This window comes from Hyperolius riggenbachi, chromosome 9 (genome assembly GCF_040937935.1).
Source record: "Hyperolius riggenbachi isolate aHypRig1 chromosome 9, aHypRig1.pri, whole genome shotgun sequence".
NCBI classification, from domain to species: Eukaryota; Metazoa; Chordata; class Amphibia; order Anura; family Hyperoliidae; genus Hyperolius; species Hyperolius riggenbachi.
This window is the reverse complement of record NC_090654.1, coordinates 202,431,385-202,450,588: the sequence shown is the minus strand read 5'-3', so window position 1 is coordinate 202,450,588 and position 19,204 is coordinate 202,431,385. Positions and strand designations below refer to the sequence as shown.

The 19,204-nt window shown below is 42.2% G+C and overlaps 1 long non-coding RNA gene across 2 annotated transcripts; it reads left to right on the top strand.

Annotated features, from left to right (window-relative positions):
- Positions 1-6,431: 6,431 nt before the first annotated feature.
- LOC137531825 (uncharacterized) lies at positions 6,432-12,613 on the top strand. Of its 2 annotated transcripts, none has more exons than XR_011023776.1 (2): positions 6,432-6,597; positions 12,389-12,613. It is a non-coding gene; the product is annotated as an uncharacterized lncRNA (long non-coding RNA). The 2 variants fall into 2 exon arrangements; XR_011023775.1 differs by having other exon boundaries at positions 12,307-12,613.
- Positions 12,614-19,204: the final 6,591 nt, after the last annotated feature.

Sequence of the window (19,204 nt, the reverse complement as noted above, 5' to 3'; positions counted from 1 at the left end):
GCATAATGACTGACAGTTAAGATAACAAGCTTCAGAAGACAAAGCTCTCTGTGACTTTGAAAGTCGTGGAGCACAATGGCTCTTTTGCATAGATAACAACTTGAGTTTCTTAACTCTTCCTGTACTGGAAACAATATTAGACTTAGGTCTCTGCTCCTAATGTTTTATTTCTTAGCTGTACTACACATACAAATCATTATATTATAATTTTTTTTTCGCTTCAGTGTCTCTTCAATATACATGTAAAAACATACAATTAAGATGATGTATACATCTACCAGAGTAAAATACACTAGAAATAACGTTTTTCCTATGTCCCTTAAAATGGGTAGTACAAATCTGACAGGTGCAAGACTAGTCCATCTCCTCATGAGTAATTCTTAGTATTTCTTAGTAAATCCTGAGATTCCCCATTGAGGAGCTGGATTTGCCCAAAATTTGTCAGATCTTTTAGATTAATACTAGTTTCTAAAGGTGCTCATTAACAGTATACATTTCATGATTTTTTCCTTATTTCATTCAATTTAGTTAATTGAAAATAATCAACTGGAAATTATCACATTTATCCAACAACAGTACAATTTTAATTTAGATAAGATCCCATATGATAATACAAGTCTGCAGTGAAGTGGTAAAATTGGCCATTTATTGGCCAATTAAATTTGGATGGGTGTACTAGGCTTTACAGACCTTCTACCTGACAATGCATGGACACTAAAGAGGAAGACTTGGTGAACTTAAGTTTGTAAGCTCAAATATCTTTTAAGGTTGAAGACATATGTCACAGGAATGATGATGGAGAACCTGTACAGAGTGAACTATCAAGGCTGCCATTGCTTCCTTCTGTCCAAGGGCTCATTCACATTGACAGAAGATAACTTCTTTAAGGTATTCAAGAGAGCGGTCAACAGAACATGAATTGCTTCTGCATCCAATGAATGAGAGTGTTCATGGAGGAGATAGTGATTAACATTTATCAATTGTTACACCTAGACCTAGACCTACACCTAGCTTGCACAGATACAGCTTTATGGTTGATGGTTGTTGCTTCATCCACCTACAAAGAATTCAGTGTTCTTAAATGCAGCTGCTTTTGATGGTGTTTGACGACTGCCTTCTGTAAATGCCTGTGTTCTCTAAACGCTTAGGCAGTTGGAGAAGGTGGATGGGAGCGGTTCGCAATGTTTGCCCGCATGGGAATTCGGACATGGAATCTAAACCTATTGAAATGAATAGGCTGCTTGCTTCCAAATTAGAATGCAGGGAAAAAAATGTAGTATCAGCTGCATTTATTTGGACAACACATCCGAATCCCCAGGGCCGGCGCTAGCATAGAGGCAAAGGGGGCAATTGCCCCAGGGCCTCCGACCTCTGCTGGGCCCCCCAGGTTATCTTTCTGACTGTTCCCATATGCCTGCATGTTCAGCTTAGCTGCAGTGGCAGGCAGGCCCACACTGGCCAGGAGGGAAGGGGGGCAAACTCCCCCCAGGCCGCCTTTCATTCAGTGATTTAGGGCTGGTCTGGTGTCTGGTGTATTGAGGTTTGTTGTTGTAAGGCAATGTGAAACACTAGGCTAGCTGATAAAAGTGCAATTTAAGGGGCAGGCAAGCTGATAAACATACACAGCATGATGCAGAGCTTGCCTGGAGAGTCCGTAAACAAAAATCTGTCTGGTCTCTTCCCAATGTTATAATGACTGCATGTGTGGATAAGGTGTTATACAAGTTGAAACGTTTTTGATAGTCCCTAGACTCCAGGAGGGCTGCTTTCTGACTTGTGTGAGAGACCAGCAGGGACAGGAGTCCTATTCAAGGCAAGTAGCCTCTGTGTGATGTGGGACTGCGATACAGATAAGCTCTCTGCTCCATCTCAGGCTATTCTCAATTTCTTTCCACTCCTCCTCTCTCTGGGCTAGTGCACGCCAAAATCACAAAGCAATTGCTAGCAATTTGTGAGTGCAATTTTGTGAAGCGATTTTCAGAGCGCTTTTTGAATGAATCGCAGTGTGTTTGCAATTTGGAAAAAATCACAACGCTGCTATGAGAACACTGTCATAGGGTAACATTAGCCAAACGCTTTTCAAATCACTGTCGATTTGAAAAACACTCAGAAGCCCTCTTGGTGTGCACCAGCCCTCACTCATTAACCTTGGTTTCTCTCTTCCCCTAGTACTGGGTGTCTGTGTCTTTTTGTTATACAGGAAAGCTAAATAAGAGTGCAATCCTGGTGATTTTTTTTAAATGTCTGAATAGTTGACTGAATAGCTTGTTGGAACATGGCATACGTAGCTTTGTGGGACATTCTTGGGCGACACTCTTAATTTCTTTACTGATTGATTCTGCTGGTATGTCTCTGTTTTGGTCCAAGGGGGGTGTCCAACAAATATCTGCAGAGTGGCCTGATGTAGTTACGCCCCTACCTAGCTGCCTTGTAATAACTCACCTGTCCCTGCAGCAGCTCCATCCTGTGCTCCCTCTTCAGCCACGCTGCCTGCCTCTATGACCCTGTGCATGTTATTTACACGTAACATGTGCCGGATGGAGGAGACACAGGCAGCAGGGCTGAAGGCAAAGGAAAGGATGGAGCAGCTGATACAGGTGAGTTATTACAAGGCAGCTGAGCTACACAATGTGCAGGGGCCATGGGAGAAGTCTATGGGAGACCACGAGGGGCAGCAGTCAGTTCGGGGGCTGACTTTGCTGGGGGGGGGGGGGATGTAGGGGGGCCCCAAGTTACTTTTGCCCCAGGGCCCCCGTGTGGCTTAAACTGACCCTGCAAATCCCCATAGCAATGCATGACACGATTGAATGTATACTCGAATCAGCACAAGTGTCGGTGTCCATCTCAAAAACGGATGCTGGCACAAGTGGAAATGAGGCCTAAAGTGCAATTTGCTTTCATGCTGCTACTTTGTCCCTGAACTTCCTCATTCGTTATAAATGAATAATAATAATAATTAATTCAGAAATGGGCTGGTTGTGAGCTTGCTCTAATGCTAGCCACACATTCGATTGTGAACCGATCACAAGTCAAGCAACAAAATATTGGAATGTTTTAAAATAATCCATCTAATTTTATTAGTATAAAAAATTCTGGTTTCTCATAAAAAAAAAAAAAAATGATCACATTTCATCAAACATAATTGCAAATAATTGATCATTCTTAAAGTAAACCTGAGGCAAACAGGCTAAACAGGCAATCCAAAAGTTAAAATCACTATTACTTTTCTTGATGATAAATGATCATTCCCCAGTTTACCTGACTCCTATTTGGTACACAAAAAATTTTGGTACGCAAAAAGGAAGTTGCAGGGCATGCTGGGTTGTCTTTTTTTTGCTTCTCTCCTTCCCCCTCAGACTTAACTAATGCAGCCTGATTGGCTGAAGCCTCTTTCCGTCCTGTTTTCCCCTCTCACACCTCTGTTCCTCTCGGATTGGTCAGTTTTTCTTATGCTGAGACAATGCACTTTCTATAGTGGAGGGCGGGCAATGCATACACAATCAGGCAGAAGAGAGTAAGAAAGGAAATGACATCAGGATTGGCTTCAAAATAGCCACACTTAAAATGGGAAATGCTAAGAAGGATTTTTTCTTGTTTTACTGTAGAAAAATCACTAAAATCAAAACGTGGACAGTGCAATGTAAGTAGTATGTAAGTGTATGTAAGTAGAGCAAGTATTTATCTACTTATAGACTGTATGTGGGTTTTTTTCTGAGATAGTATGTCTGACAGCTCCTCTTTAATGAGCTATGCATGTGCAGAACCCAAACAGATGTGATCCGTTTTATTAGATAGAAAGTGACATTGAACAATTTGAACTGCAACATGTGCAAGCCTGAGTGAGTGTTTCAGAACATACTAAAGCTAAAAGATCAACATACAGTATGCCACATACTGTAATCAGACCACAAGAATCCCCGGAGACGATAAAACAGCATTCAGCCTTTCATATACCTCCTTTCCCCGAAATTAAGACATCCCCGGAAAGTAAGCCGTAGGTGGAATTTCGAGCTTGCTCAAAATATAAGCCCTACCCTGAAAGTAAGCCCTAGAAGCAGGAAGGGTAAAAAGTATGGCAACATATGCCCAGAAGCACAAGTTGCTGTTCTTCTTTCCAATAAGCTGAAGCTCAGGGACACAGCGGCATGGAGCTGGGGGAAAGTGGAGGATGCAGGGGGATATCAGAGGACACCGGTACAACGGAAGACACAGTGGAGGACAGGGGATAGAGGAGGACACGGGTACAGAGGGGGACACCAGGAGGACACTAAAAGGTACAAGGGGGACCAGAGGTGGATCCAGCTGAGGAAGAGGCGACGCAGTGGGAAATCAGGACGACACACAGCAAAGGAACTTGTGTGTTCATAGAAATATAAGGCATCCCCTGAATCGAAGCTCTAGCACATCTTTTGATGCAAAAAATAATAGAAGACACTGACCCATATGCAATTCACTTTTTCTCCTAAGTTTTTTCCCTTGGTGATATTTTTAAATTTGTCAATAAAATGCATTTAAGGTATCAGAAAGCAAGAAAAAGCTAAACATAATTTTGATAGTACTTTTTCATTTACTTTTTGGTACTTTTCTAGTTGAAAAGTGCTGGAAAGTTATTTTAATTTGAAGATGAAAAATTATCTCCTAGGAGAAAACTCAGGTGAAAAAATGAGTTGCATACGGCCCACTGTCTTATTTTCGGGGAAACATGGTAGGTGTCTTTTGACTGGGTAAGTTATTGGGGAATATCCCAGAGGTACAGGGGTGGTCATGTAGCACAGAGCATCTCATATATAAAATAAATGCATTTACAGAGTACATAAACTGATTCTCATTACTCCCTGCACTGGAGACGCTTATAATCTGACGCTTTCTCCATTGCCACAACATACAATTCTGAGATGAAGCCAGTGAACCTGCCAGCAAATTTTGGCAGCACACACATACAAAATATATATAAAATCCACGCAGACTCTGTCCTCAATGCTAAATGCACCCAGGAGAGTACTGCTAAGGCCAGAATGTTATCAATCATGGGCTTGATCCAATTACAGGTGTTAGAAAAACTTGCTACAAGCAAGCAAACTATTGCCCTGCACTGTAGAGTTTAAAGGCTGATTCAATTGTCAAATGTACACTTTTGATTGCCAGGGGGAATCCTAACTCACCTGCTACATTGAAATAATCTTTCTGAGCATTAAGAAGCTGTTTTTTCTCACCCTGTTCACTGCCATTATACCTTACATACTGTCCTTGACTTGTAATATATATACTGTCTGTCCTTGTGTAGTTTATGTCTGTTAAAGTGAACCTAAAGCCTGTTAAAAAAAATGAGATTAACTCACCTGTGGCTTCCCTCAGCCCCCTGCAGCCGATCGGTGCCCTCGCAGCTCCGGTCCGATGCCTCTGGACCCGCCGGCGAACACTTCCGGTTTGGCCATCACCGGCCGACAGGCATGGGAACTCCTGGCCGCAATAGCAGCATAGGGGGCGATATACAGGCTGGGAACGCGAACAATCACTCGCGTTCCCATGCCTGTCGGCCGGTGACGGCGAAACCGGAAGTCGTCGCCGGCGGGTCCAGAGGCATCGGAGCGGAGCTGCGAGGGCACCGATCGGCTGCAGGGGGCTGAGAGAAGCCCCAGGTGAGTTAATCTCATTTTTTTTAACCGGCTTTAGGTTCACTTTAAGCAACTGCTAAGTCAAATTCCTTGTAAGTGCAAACTTATTTGGCCTAAATAAATTGATTCTGATTTTGGGGTATATTGAGGTCCCTTTCACACTAGGATGTTGCTTTGTGTAAATTTAATGCAATGTTACGCTTGCCTAATGCAAGTCAATGGGGGTCATTCATATTACCTGTGCAACGGTGCGGTCTGCCGGAAGTCCTCGATCTGACGCTGGTCCAGAACTACGTTACCACGTGACTTCTGTGGCATCTTGCTGTGATCTGTGTCGGGCCAGAAATCATGTTGTTGTCTATGGCGACACGGATTTTTAAACGTTTTCCGACGCGACCTCGTGACACACATATGCGAAAGTGTATTTTTCCAATAAGCTTCTGTGCACTTCCCCATACCCAGAAGTAGGAAGTGACCCGAAGCACATGTCACTTCCTGTTTAGCCAAATGCCAGATGGGGAATACCGCATAGTAACGCGGTATTCCCCAAAGGCCCGTTTTTGGTGGTGAGGCTGCCGCACCGCCAGTTTGCAAGGTGAAATCGGTCGGATGTGCAAATTCTATTGCATTAGCCTGAACTTTTTTCAACACTGTGTCACAGCCTACTGCTTTACTAAATTTATATAAGTGTCTGTTTGTTTTTGTTTTTTATTTGAACATTTTCCCACAAAAAATCAATAAAAAATCCAGCAAAAAAATAATTTTTATTTTTGTCTGGCTTCTAAACTCTTTTCATCCTTTTCCCTGCAGGCTGGTAATGTCAGAACAGCTGAGACATCCGTCATGGAGTTCTGCCATTCCTCAGGGTCTGAGTACCCAGAACTGTAGCATATGATGCTCATCAATAAGCAAATGTAAGTTTGCAGCTTTGCAGGAGTGATGTGCATGCTGTAGGAGTGTCTCCGGGTTCCTCCACCTGCAGGTAGGCTGTAATGAAGTGTTCTGTACATGCAGATAGGCACCCAGTATAATAAGTTAGAACTCTTTACTAAAGAAAACATGCTGAGATAGATCATAAACAGCCATCAGGAAATTCAGATCACTTAGAACAGAGAGGAAAACAGAGTTAATATAGGAAATTGCAATACCATAGAGATCACTACAGCACTTTACATTTTACAGTGACATCTTGTGGTTGCTTTATTACACTGCAGTTTTGGTAATTCTGTTTATACTGCCAACAGGCTGATGGTAGGTGATTGTATTCTTGTCAACGATACAGTATAGTAATCTAATCAGCAACTGATAGAGCCACAAGACTGTCTGATTTTTGTGTGGAATGTTTAATGTATTGATTGCACTTTGCACTTGCATCTTGTCACTAGGTTCTCTTCCCCTGACAAAGCCTCCAATTAGGGGGGTGAAAAATGTTGGGTTTTTGGTAGAGTTTGTGTATGTAACATTCAGTATTATTTCAGCTAGTGAGTAGGAGTTGATCACTTGAGCAGAATCAACACAAATCCTTGCGGATCAATAAAGGGTACTGTATATTTTCCCCTACTCCTTGAGTGTATTTCAAACGTTATAGCAATACCAGAGCTAGACAGGCTTTAAAGGAACAATAGTTATATTTAATAATTAGTCTCCATCTTTGTTGACTTACATTGCGTGCGTCAATGTGTGGGATTCTACTAATGCACTTCATTTTCTGCGTAACAGCGGATTCTGTTGTATCGCATCATATAAACAACTAATGACATGTGAACTGTTCATAGCAGGGGCGTGACAATAGACCCTGCAAGGGATGCCTCCGCAGGGGGGCCCAGAAGCCACAGGGGGCCCATGGGGGGAAAAGTTTGAGAGACTGACAGCTAAGGGCATGAAGAGAAAAAACATATTCTGCTCTCGCACCATTGTTATATTGACTGCATGTGTCCACCACACAGATAAGGAATCACACTCACTTTGGAATTTCTACACTGTGCCTGCTCCCTAGGGTTCATAAAAACATCTGTCTCACACTGCTGCAAAGTTCTAAAGACTTGACAAAGACTTTACAAACAAAGAAATCACATTTTGAAAAAAAGTTGTATACTTTCCCTTTTCAGCAAAAGGATTCCTAGATTCTTATCACACGGGCTAATGACTTTATGGCCTCTGAATACTTTTACAACTCAATGGAGTGGAGATTGATGTCTTACTGTTGCTGCTTCATTGAGAGCTTGTGACATTCCGAATGTTTTGTCAAAGTCACATTGATACTATATCTTATGTTCAGCATGTCATTGTTCTTCCTCCATATAGCATGTGCTCTCATGTAGTAAAATAATAAGGCTGTGTGTGTATGTATGTACTGGGAACAGAGCTGCAACGAGGGACTTGCCGGCTGCAAGGGGCTGGAGGAAACCCCGGGTAAGTAGATCTGGGGGTAGCATAGATTGCCTGACGTTTCCTTTAAAGAGACACTGAAGCGAAAAAAAAATTATGATATTATGATTTGTATGTGTAGCACAGCTAAGAAATAAAACATTCAGATCAGATACATCAGTGTAATTGTTTCCAGTACAGGAAGAGTTGAGAAACTCCAGTTGTTATCTCTATGCAAACAAGCCATTAAGCTCTACGACTAAGTTAGTCGTGGAGAGGGCTGTTATCTGACTTTTATTATCTCAACTGTTCCTGGACTATTTACTTTTCCTCTGCTAGAGGAGAGGTCATTAGTTCACAGACTGCTCTGAAAGACTCATTTTGAATGCTGAGTGTTGTGTAATCTGCACACATTATAGAATGATGCAATGTTAGAAAAAATGTAAACAGGTAGATTTGCGCCCACTCAATATAAAATGAATTCAATTGGCTGCAGTCAGTGATAAATGGGGTTACTCACACCCCCACCATTCAAGCATTCATAAAGTTTTAAAAATCACTCATGCGCCTATATATACCATCAAATATACAGTTTTATTCAATTCATAAATTCAAATTCATATATATTACATTAATATGCAAGCAAACACTAGCCAACTTTCTCAGTCCCACCTCCCTATGGTAAACAGTCTGGCACACGCCACAACATATACCTATAGATTGATTCGCTGAGTAAACTTCGTTTTCTAGCATAAAATTGCACCAATCCCTATAGCACCTTTCCAATGTTAAAAAGTGTTTTTGCACCTTAAAAATGGCAATAATAGCCTTTCTTGTTCAAAAATCAATAAAATAAAAATAAAAATAACGTCCTGTGAGCTCACAAAGGTATAATTCATAAATCCAACAGGAAAAAGTTCATGTTAAATAGCTTGGATCTCGTCTTGCAAAGCTTTAGGCATACAATTTCATATACATCCACCAGGAGTAAAGTGGCTAATTCCGCATTCCTTGGTATGCAAATTAGATCTTGCAGGATTTTGTATAAGCAGATTGCATTTGCACAGACCTCTAGAAACAAATAGCGTCCTGCAGAACTTTACAAAAGCAGAACTTTTCAAAAACAGATAATGTCCTGGCTAATTCCGCATTCCTTGGTATGCAAATTAGATCTTGCAGGATTTTATATAGGCAGATTGCATTTGCACAGACCTCTAGAAACAAATAGCGTCCTGCAGAACTTTACAAAAGCAGAACTTTTCAAAAGTTTTCAAAAACAGATAACGTCCTGCAGACTTTTCAAACTTCCATTTCTTTGCATAACATTCAAGCAAAATAGCGTGCTGCGGGTCCAAAGGACAGTTCAAATAACTCACGCAGCTTAAGGGGTAGATAACTGATTCCTTTATGCTTACGGTTCCGCTATGTCTTCTGGCATCATGAGGCCCGGCCGGTGGCTCCCGTGTTAACCTGACGTCTGCCGCGGATGTTAAGCACTTTGCTGAAAAATCGTTCCTCAGATTCAATCTGGAACTGTAGAGGTGACGTCACCACTCCGACAACCCAATGTCGACTAGTTTCGGTAGGATACGCCTACCTTCCTCAGGGCGTGTTCTCGTTTGCTTCTCAGCTCTTTTTATGTCATAGCTCCACCCCTGTCTCTATGCTATTTGCTACAAATGCCTGCAGTGTGTTTTTCTCCATAGATCTGCATGAAAACATATAAGAACATTCCTTATGTAAAAGCGAACAGTTCCACATCTAAATTCAATCCCAGCGGAGCCAAACTGTTCAATATATAAATCCAATTGGTTTCTTTTCTTGACATGTTTTGAATAAAGTCTCCTCCCCTCCAATCTTTCTCGACAGTTTGAATTGCATAGAATCTAAAAGTCTGCAGGCTTCCCCCATGACATTCCCAGAAATGTTTGCTTAGTGGCAATTTTTTATTTCTTTTTTTAATACTGTTCACATGCTCTCCAATTCTAGATGAGAGTTTCCTTTTTGTTCTTCCCACGTATTGCTTATTGCAACCGCATTCTATGATATATATTACACCTTTGCTGTTACAGTTTAAATTACCATAAATATCAAATTCTTCCTGGGTCACTGCTGATCTAAATTGTTTTATTGGTGCATTGTACTTGGTGCTTTTGCATGGAACACAAAAACCACACCTCCTAAAAGACCCTTTCTGTTTCTTTACTCTCTTGGTTTCAACAACAGTTGGTGCAATCATATTTTTCAGATTATTTGCTTTACAAAATGTAAACCTTGGTTTTTCGGTTAAAATCCCATTTAGGGTCCTATCCTGTTGGAGAATACCCCAATATTTATCCACCACCCTCTTGATATCTCTAGACTGTTGGTTATATTGCATTTTAATGCTTAATGGTGGAGTCAAATCTTCTTTCCTTCTGCTTTCTAGTACCCTTTCTCTAGGACAATTTATTACTTCCTTTAAGGCATGTTCAACTAGTTCTTCCTCATACTTTTTTTCTAAAAACCTATCCTTTAAGATGTCTGCCTGCAAATCGAAGTCCTCTAGGTCGGTACAATTCCGCCTAATACGAGTGAATTGATTCTTTGGAATGTTCGTTAGCCATTTCAACATGTGACAGCTGTCCATAAAAATATAACTATTAGTATCCACCTTCTTAAAAAATGTCTTTGTTTTGATTCCCCCTTCTTGAATAAAAATAGTTAAATCTAAAAAATTAACCTGGTTGGTACTAAATTCACTCGTAAAGACCAAATTGCACTCACTCTTTACGTTTAACCAATCTAAAAATATACGCAACTTGTCCTCACCTCCCCTCCAAATAAAAAACGTATCGTCTATGAACCTCCGCCACAGGACGAGGTCCGCACCGGGGCCCCCCGGGCCCCTCAGGACAAACTCCTCCCAATAGGCCATATACAGATTGGCGAACCCGAGTGCGAACCTCGTCCCCATAGCTGTCCCGACCCTCTGTAGATAATAATCAGACCCATAAATAAAATAATTGTGAGTCAAAATGTATAAAATTGATTCCTTAATAAAATCCACCTGGTCCTCAGGGACATTCCCATATCTTTCCAAAAAATAGGAAACCGCCTCAACCCCTTTCTCATGATCTATTATCGTGTATAGTGAACTAATGTCCGCTACACACAATATGTCTCCTTCTTGCCACTCTATTTCCTTTAGTATTTGCAGGATGTGTCCCGTATCCTTGACATAGGACTGTGTTTGAACCACAACTTTTTGCAAAAATGTATCAATATATTCAGATAAATTTGCAGTCAAGGATCCAATCCCGGAGATAATCGGTCTCCCGGGTGGATCCCTGACATTTTTGTGTATTTTTGGAAGGTGATAATACACCGGTAGTCTGGGATTCTTTTGTAGAATATAAAGAGATTCTTTTTTGTTAACAATCCCTCTCTCTTCTCCTTTTCTTACCAATATCTCTAACTCTTTTTGAAATTGTATACAGGGATCTTTTTTCAGCCTCAAATAGGTTCTTTCATCTTTCAGTTGACGTTCTGCTTCCTTATTATAATCATTGATATTCTGGATAACCACCCCCCCTCCTTTGTCAGCTGGTCGGACAATAATATTGGGATCTTCTCGTAGACTTTTTATGGCTCTGCGTTCTTGTGCGGACAAGTTAGAATGGTTTTTTATTTTTATCTTTCTAATATCATTTAATACCATTGTTTCAAATGTGGCGCATGAGTGATTTTTAAAACTTTATGAATGTTAGAAAAAACACTATATACACCTGAAAATAAAAGTATGAGAATATTTTCTTTGCTGCTAATCTTCTAGTAATTATTCATAGTGCACAACCAATTCACTATATCATAATTTTTTTTTCGCTTCAGTGTCTCTTTAAGTCTAAGTGTTTTTATCTGCATGGGGAAAACACATTGGTCCTCAGTTTTCCTGAGCAGAAAGCGAGGGGGGTGGGGGACCCCATACAAAGCTTCGTGGGGGGCCCCATACAAAGTTTCGCAGGGGGGCCCAGTGATGTCTAGTTACGCCCCTGGTTCATAGACTTTCAATTGCACTACGTTACAGTGCGCAATCCAGTGTCCATTTCAATGCAAGGCAACGTGTCAGTGTGAAAGTACCCTAAGGGTATATGTAGTATATTGTATCCTACATTTCACTCTCTCTACAGACTTACTATTGTGAATTGGCAACCAACATTTCAATGTTTTAAGAGGTTTTGTCTCCTTTATGGCTCTCAGGGTCAACTCTATGTGCAGAGGTGCTGACATAATTGAAGTAGGTATGGTCCTTTCACACTGTTATATTTCCCACTGTTATACATAGGATCCAGTCGAGGGTGATACAACAAGCAATAATCTCAGGAGAGTCATTAGCTCAGATGTCTGCTTTTTGTGATTTTCAACAGCTAGGAAATATAAAACCATTGTACAGAACCAGGCACACCCTATGATGCAAGCAGCGTGAACACATTCCCCCATACACACAGCTAGGTAATTACCAACATCACTCTATGAACATAAAGAAACAGTCAAGCTCCTTCCATGTCCTCTCCAATCCCCAGAAGGTTTGTTGTAACACTTTTTTTTGTGTAGTTGTAAGTTATGGCATAAAGGTATGTTGCAGAACTTTATTGTTATTTCGGAGTCTTTCTTCAGATACACAGGCATGTTATTACGCACAGCTGCTTATTCATTATTATTAAATTATTCAGCCAGTAAAAAAAAAATCATTATTAATTGATGCCTCAAAATGTTAATTTTGCAGAAAAAAATCATAAGTACAATAAGGGTATAATAAAATACTTAAATGTGTCACTTGAACATGTGCATTCCTCCCAGTCCAACACAATGGGCAGATTTATCAAAGCAGTTTTTTTTTCTTTTTAAACAATTCTAACCAGCAGGGGGAACTGTTCTGCATTATAATAAGATAATTATAAGATAGTTATTAAATCCTACTTAACAGTGGCAGTTCAGCGTGAATTTCTAGAACTGCACTACAGTTAAGAAAAGTGCAAATCCATTCCTAGACTGCCGCAGATTAAGAAGTGCTAAACAGCATTTCTACAGATTGTGCAGTGAGGGCTAGGCATAATTTGAGAGGTGCTCCTTCCCACTGCTGCCAGGTTTCCTGTGAAGCTGTTCTGTGCTTAATGCTGCATACACACTTGAGATAAAAGTCTCTGTAAAAGGCAAGATCACAGACCAATTTTACTCCATTCCATGTAGTATGAGAGCCATAAGGTGGCCATACACTGGTCGATGTGCCATTAGATCGACCAGCTGACAGATCCCTATCTGATCGAATCTGATCAGATAGGGATCGTATGGCTGCCTTTACTGCAAACAGATTGTGAATCGATTTCAGCCTGAAACCGATCACAATCTGTTCAGCTGCTCCTGCCGCCTGTCCCCCCCCCCCGTATACATTACCTGAGGCTGGCTCCCGGGCGTCTTCTCCGCACTGCACCGCACCGCTGTTCTTGCTCCATCCCGGCGCTTCCTGTGTTACTCCGTGACCAGGAAGTTCAAATAGAGCGCCCTCTATTTCAACTTCCTGGTCACCGGAGTGACACAGGAAGTATAAGCGTACACTGGGACATGCGGAAATGCGGTGCAGCGAGGAGAAGAGGACCCCGGAGCCAGCTTCAGGTAATGTATACATGCTCGGATCGGGCCCGAATCGTACGCCGCAAGCGACGCGCTCCTACCGCCGGGCGATCGAGGGTAATTTCCCGCACGGCGCGATCGACGGACCGATCCGATTTTGGGAGGGAATCGGATCGGCGGGTGCGTTTAGCGCAAGCGATTGGCAGCAGATTCGATCCCAGGATCGGATCTGCTGTCGAAACGGCCGTGAATCGAGCCAGTGTATGGCCTGCTATACTCTACACAGTCTATTCTATTGAGCTGAACTCCCCATCAGATAAAATCTTTGCAAGAGGCTGCACACAAAGATGCTGTACACATTCAAAAGATCAGTATCTGCGACTGCAAAAGATCTCTTCCTGCAATAGATCCATTCCTGCAAAATGCATTCATAGTCTATGAGATCTGCAGATCATCATACACACCTTGTTTAACAGGCAATCATCTGCAGATCAGATCCACCAGGATGGATTTTCAGATCTGCAGATGATTGCCAGATATGCAGATGAATGTCTGTTAAACAAGGTGTGTATGATGATCTGCAGATCTCATAGACTATGAATGCATTTTGCAGGAATGGATCTATTGCAGGAAGAGATCTTTTGCAGATACTGATCTTTTGAATGTGTACAGCATCTTTGTGTGCAGCATCTTGCAAAGATTTCTATCTGTTGGGGAGTGCAGCTCCATAGAAAAGACTGTGTAGAGTATGGCTCTCATACTACATGGAATGGGGTAAAATTAGTCTGTGATCTTGCCTTTTCCAGAGACTTTTATCTCAAGTGTGTATGCAGCATAACTTTTCTAGTGCTGGGCAATGATTCCCCTCCTTAGATTTTGTCTCAGACACTCTTGATAAATGTTCCCCAATGTGATCAGTGCATATTTACCAGGATGAGTAATGGCCAAATACTATCTTTTGTCATAAAATACTGGTCATGTGACCTGTGCTTAGGCCTTTTACAGCAGTCTTGACTACTGCTAGGGGAGTGTCCATATTGCTCGAGGCTGGAGCACAAAAGGGTTATTTGCTTTGTTTCCTTGTTTTTTTTCCTTGGTTTTCTCCCGGGGAGTTTTTCTCATCTTGGGCCGGATTCAATTTCCAGCAGGAGTCTGTCCATTATGGACCACTATCGCAAACAAGAAGCAGCCATACTACACCACCCAGTGGCGTAGCTAAGGAGCTGTGGGCCCCGATGCAAGTTTTACAATGGGGCCTCCCAAGCACTCTATACATAACAATTGATATGGTGCATCAAAACCTGCCAATGGCAACTACAGTGTCAGAGGTGCAAGAAGGAAATGGGGAGCAGTTTGTTAATGGTTACTGCTATTCAAAGTATCAATAGAAGTGATAATTATGAGCACAGGACCAAAAGAGAGCTAATAATATAGTTGAGGGAGGGCCCTTCTGGGCCCCTCTGGCCCAAGGGCCCCGATGCGGTCGCAACCTCTGCAACGCCTATTGCTACGCCCCTGACACCACCACTCACCACAGCTCCAGGGGCCCCTGTGTCCAAATCACTGGCTGTAGCAGGTAATTAACTTAGCCTCACATCGTTACCAAATTACCTGCTATGTTAATTTTTAAAGGAAATCTGAGACAACTTAAATAGAAGAATTTATACTTACCTTGGGCTTCCTCCAGCCCCATGAGGTGTGTGGGCTCCCTTGCAGTCCTCCTGGGCAGCTCAGTTCGTGTTCAATCTTCTCCATTAGAAAGGCATCAGTCGCTCAGTTAGGCTGCACCGCTGGTGCCCACATAATGCAATTGGGGTGCATGCGTGACCAGGCTTGCGCAGTGCAGCCTGACTGGCGCGATTAAAGCCTTTCTAAAGGAGAAGATTGAAGACTAAAGGCACTGCCCGAGAGGATGGTGAGGGAGCCCACTGAGTACATGCAGCTGGAGGAAGCCCCAGGTAAGTATAAATTAAATTCACTATTTAAAGCGGATCTCAACTCAGAACTTCCTCTCTGCTCTAAAAGATATGCAACAGCATAATTTCTTTGTTACAGCTGATACAAATCCTGCTATAAATTTGCAGTTTGTCTACTTCCTGCTTTTATGGAAGCAGGCATAGGCTATCATTCATAAAGCGTTCCCGCATGCGGAAACGCTAAAAACAGCCGACTTTACCGAACACTCAGCAAAATGTGTATTCATAAAGGCTGTTTCTGCATGCGAAGCTGACTTTCCCGAGCAGAGCGATAAATTACTGCATTGTGAGGTGATTCCATACGGAAATTTAACAAAATGTCAATTCATAAAACTTTACGCAAGCGGTATGCGGACGGGGATTACCGCTCCCCTGGATGTAGCGATAGGCATGCGGAGTACATGTAAATGAATGGGACAGACCTCCCAAGCAGCAGCAGAGAGAACACCGCATGGAGGGACTCGGCCAGCTTCTCCTGTTTCCGCATGCCTACCGACAGCCTACAGCGGGATATCTCCGCACTCCTATTGCAACAGGCAACATTTTTATGAATGACCACCCAGAAGGCTGAAATACCGACAGCGGTGTTTCTCCGCACGGATTTAATTTACCGACAGCACTTTTATGAATGATAGCCATATTGGTAACATCCTGTGTTTATCAATTAGCTCTCTGCCGTGGCAGGCAGCTGATACAGCTGAGGGATCAAATTACAACTTGTGCTAAGTCACAGATGAAGGGGAATTAGACCAGCTAAACTCTCCAAATACATAGGGTGCATTTCTATATGTTTTCATTCTGTCCTGTGCTAGAGTTCAGGTCCACTTTAAGTCATCTCAGGTACACTTTAACACATCCAGGCTAGATTTGCTGGATCGCTTATGTTCTCCACACTTGAAGAATGTAAATAACACTGATGCAGCAACTTTGAGATGTTATAAATGCCTGGAATGTACACACTTTGAGAGTAAATACTTATTCTTTCTGTGCCCCTTTGTTTGGTATTTATAAATGAAATGCACCTGTTTTCTCACCTGATACAAAACAACAAGTATCGCACAGGGTGCATGATAGAACCATGCACGTCTGAAGGGGTGTCGGAGTGCCATTTTTCTGATCTCCAAGTCCAATCAGGGGGAAAGGGTGGGCTGAGTGCTGTTATATCATGCAGCCAATAGATGAAGCGATTTGGAGAAACACAGTATTTTTTTTTCTCTTTTCTGCGGAGTTGACGTATTTGTCCTCTATAATATGAGACTGATGTATCTTAAAGTGGCAGCATCTGTTTTTTTTTCTACTGGCAACCAGATTCAGATATTATTTAGCTAGTAGCATGTTGCCCAGAGCGATAGCTAGTTGAATGAATGGAATCGGTAATAGCATTTATAGAGTATATTGATATTTAGGAATTTACATTCCAGTATCCCCTTAGGCTGAAGGTACACTTGCACAGCATTACATCAAGAAAGAAACCAGTAAAGCTCTTACACCGAAGCCCCACGCTAGCTTATCAGCATTTAATATAAATGGATAGGTGTGCTTATAGGTGAATTGGCTACGTTTATAAGATATTGTTCCTTGAACAAGAATATAATTATTATGTAAAACTGAATATTCTCCACTGAAAGCACATGTCTGTTGATGTGTGCTAGCCTTATACGCACCATGTACACCAAACACAGTATTGCTGGTTTGTCTTCTTTCCCATGCTTAACCTGTTGCGGCCCACCTAACACAGAATGGCAGCAGGTCTGTGGCTCTCTCGTTCCTCCGCAACACATATATGCGTAATCTCGCGAGGATCAAAATTTGACGGCAGCTTGCACATGCACCTGTCAGTGTGCGCAGCGGGTCCCAGCAATCAGCCTGCCAGCCAATGATCGCGCTGGCAGGCTGTTTTTTTCCCATTTAATTATTTATATAAGTATTTATATAGCGCTGACATCTTATTCAGCGCTGTACAGAGTATAGTCTTGTCACTTAACTGTCCCTCAGAGGGTATCACAATGTAATCCCTACCATAGGCATATGTCTATGTATGTATAGTGTAGCGTTTGTATCATAGTCTAGGGCCAATTTAAGAGGAAGCCAATTAAGTTATCTGTATGTTTTTACAAAATTTCAGTCATTTTTGTTTAAAATAATAAAAACTGAAAGTAGCAGCAGCAATCAAATACCACCAAAAGAAATCTTTACCTGTGAGAAGAAAAGGAGGTAAAATTAATTTGGGTGCTAAGTTGTATGACCGAGCAATACATCGTAAGGCCCCGTTTACAATTAATCAGTTGCTCTCAGTTATAACAGAAAGAAAACTGATTTTCTAAGTAATGCCCATGTTTTCCTATGGCACCTTTCACACTTAACTCGTTTTAACTTAAATCTTTTTCACAATGCACTGCTATGGAAAAAACACGTACCAACGCGTACTAACGCACACTAGCGTACACCAACTGATTAAGTGTAAATTGGCCCTTAAAGTTGTGAAGTGCCAAACTGTAAATAATGGCCTGGTTACTGGGGGGTATAAACCTCTGGGGCTCAAGAGGTTAAGATCATATTGAGACCCAGGCAGAGAAATACATTTATCAGTATGGTATGTAGCAGCCAGAGGTGTCCCCCCAGTATAAGAAGAAGCCAGTGTTGCCCCCCCCCCTCCCCTGAATAGGAAGCCAGAGGGACACATGCAGAGCAATAAGTTTATCAGTAACAATAGGCAGAAATGTCCCCTGAGTATATGCAGCTGGAGGTGTCCTATCAGTATAGGCAGCCAGACACGCACCTTTAGTATAGGAAGCCAGAGTTGTTCCTCAGTATAGGTAGCCAGAGGGACCCAGGCAGAGCAATACATTTATCAGTATAGGTAGCCAGAAGTGTCCTCCAAGTATAGGCAGCCAAAGATGTTATACCAGTATAGGCACCCACAAGGTTCGCCCCAGTATAGGTTGCCCCAGTATAGGTATCCAGATCTGTCCCTCCAGTATAGGAAGCCATAGTTGTTCCCCCAGTGCAGAGGGACCCAGGCAGAGTAATGAATTTATCAGTATAGGAAGCCAGGGGTGTCCACTGAGCATAGGCAGCCATAGGTGTCCTAACGGTATAGGCAGCCGGCGGTGTCCTACCAGTATAGGCAGCTGGCGGTGTCCTACCAGTATAGGCAGCCAGATGTGTCTCTCCAGTATAGGCAACCACAATTGTTCCCACAGTATTAGTAGGTAGTGGTATCCCCCAGTATTATTTAGACAGAGGTAGCCCCCAGTATAGGAAGCCAGAGGTGCCCCCATTATTAGTAGCTAGAAGAGCCCAAGTATTAGGTAGCCAGAGGTAGCTTCCCAGTATAGGCACAGTATAGTATTTTACACCAATTGTGCATTTTATCCAACAATTATTATGTGTGTACAGTGGCCGCCAATCTATCTTGTTCAGGCGTCATTAAGGATTCATCCTGTATTTTCAATCCCTCGACCAATTGAAGCCGCTCTGTCATCTACCGATTGTCGTTTCTCCGTCACCCTCCACAGCCCCAGAACACATCGTTCATCATTCCCCAATCCCCAATGGTTGACAATTCTCACATTGCGGTCCTAAATTCTCAAAAATCTGTGAGTAGTAGGAGACTAATAGGAAGAGCATCAAAGT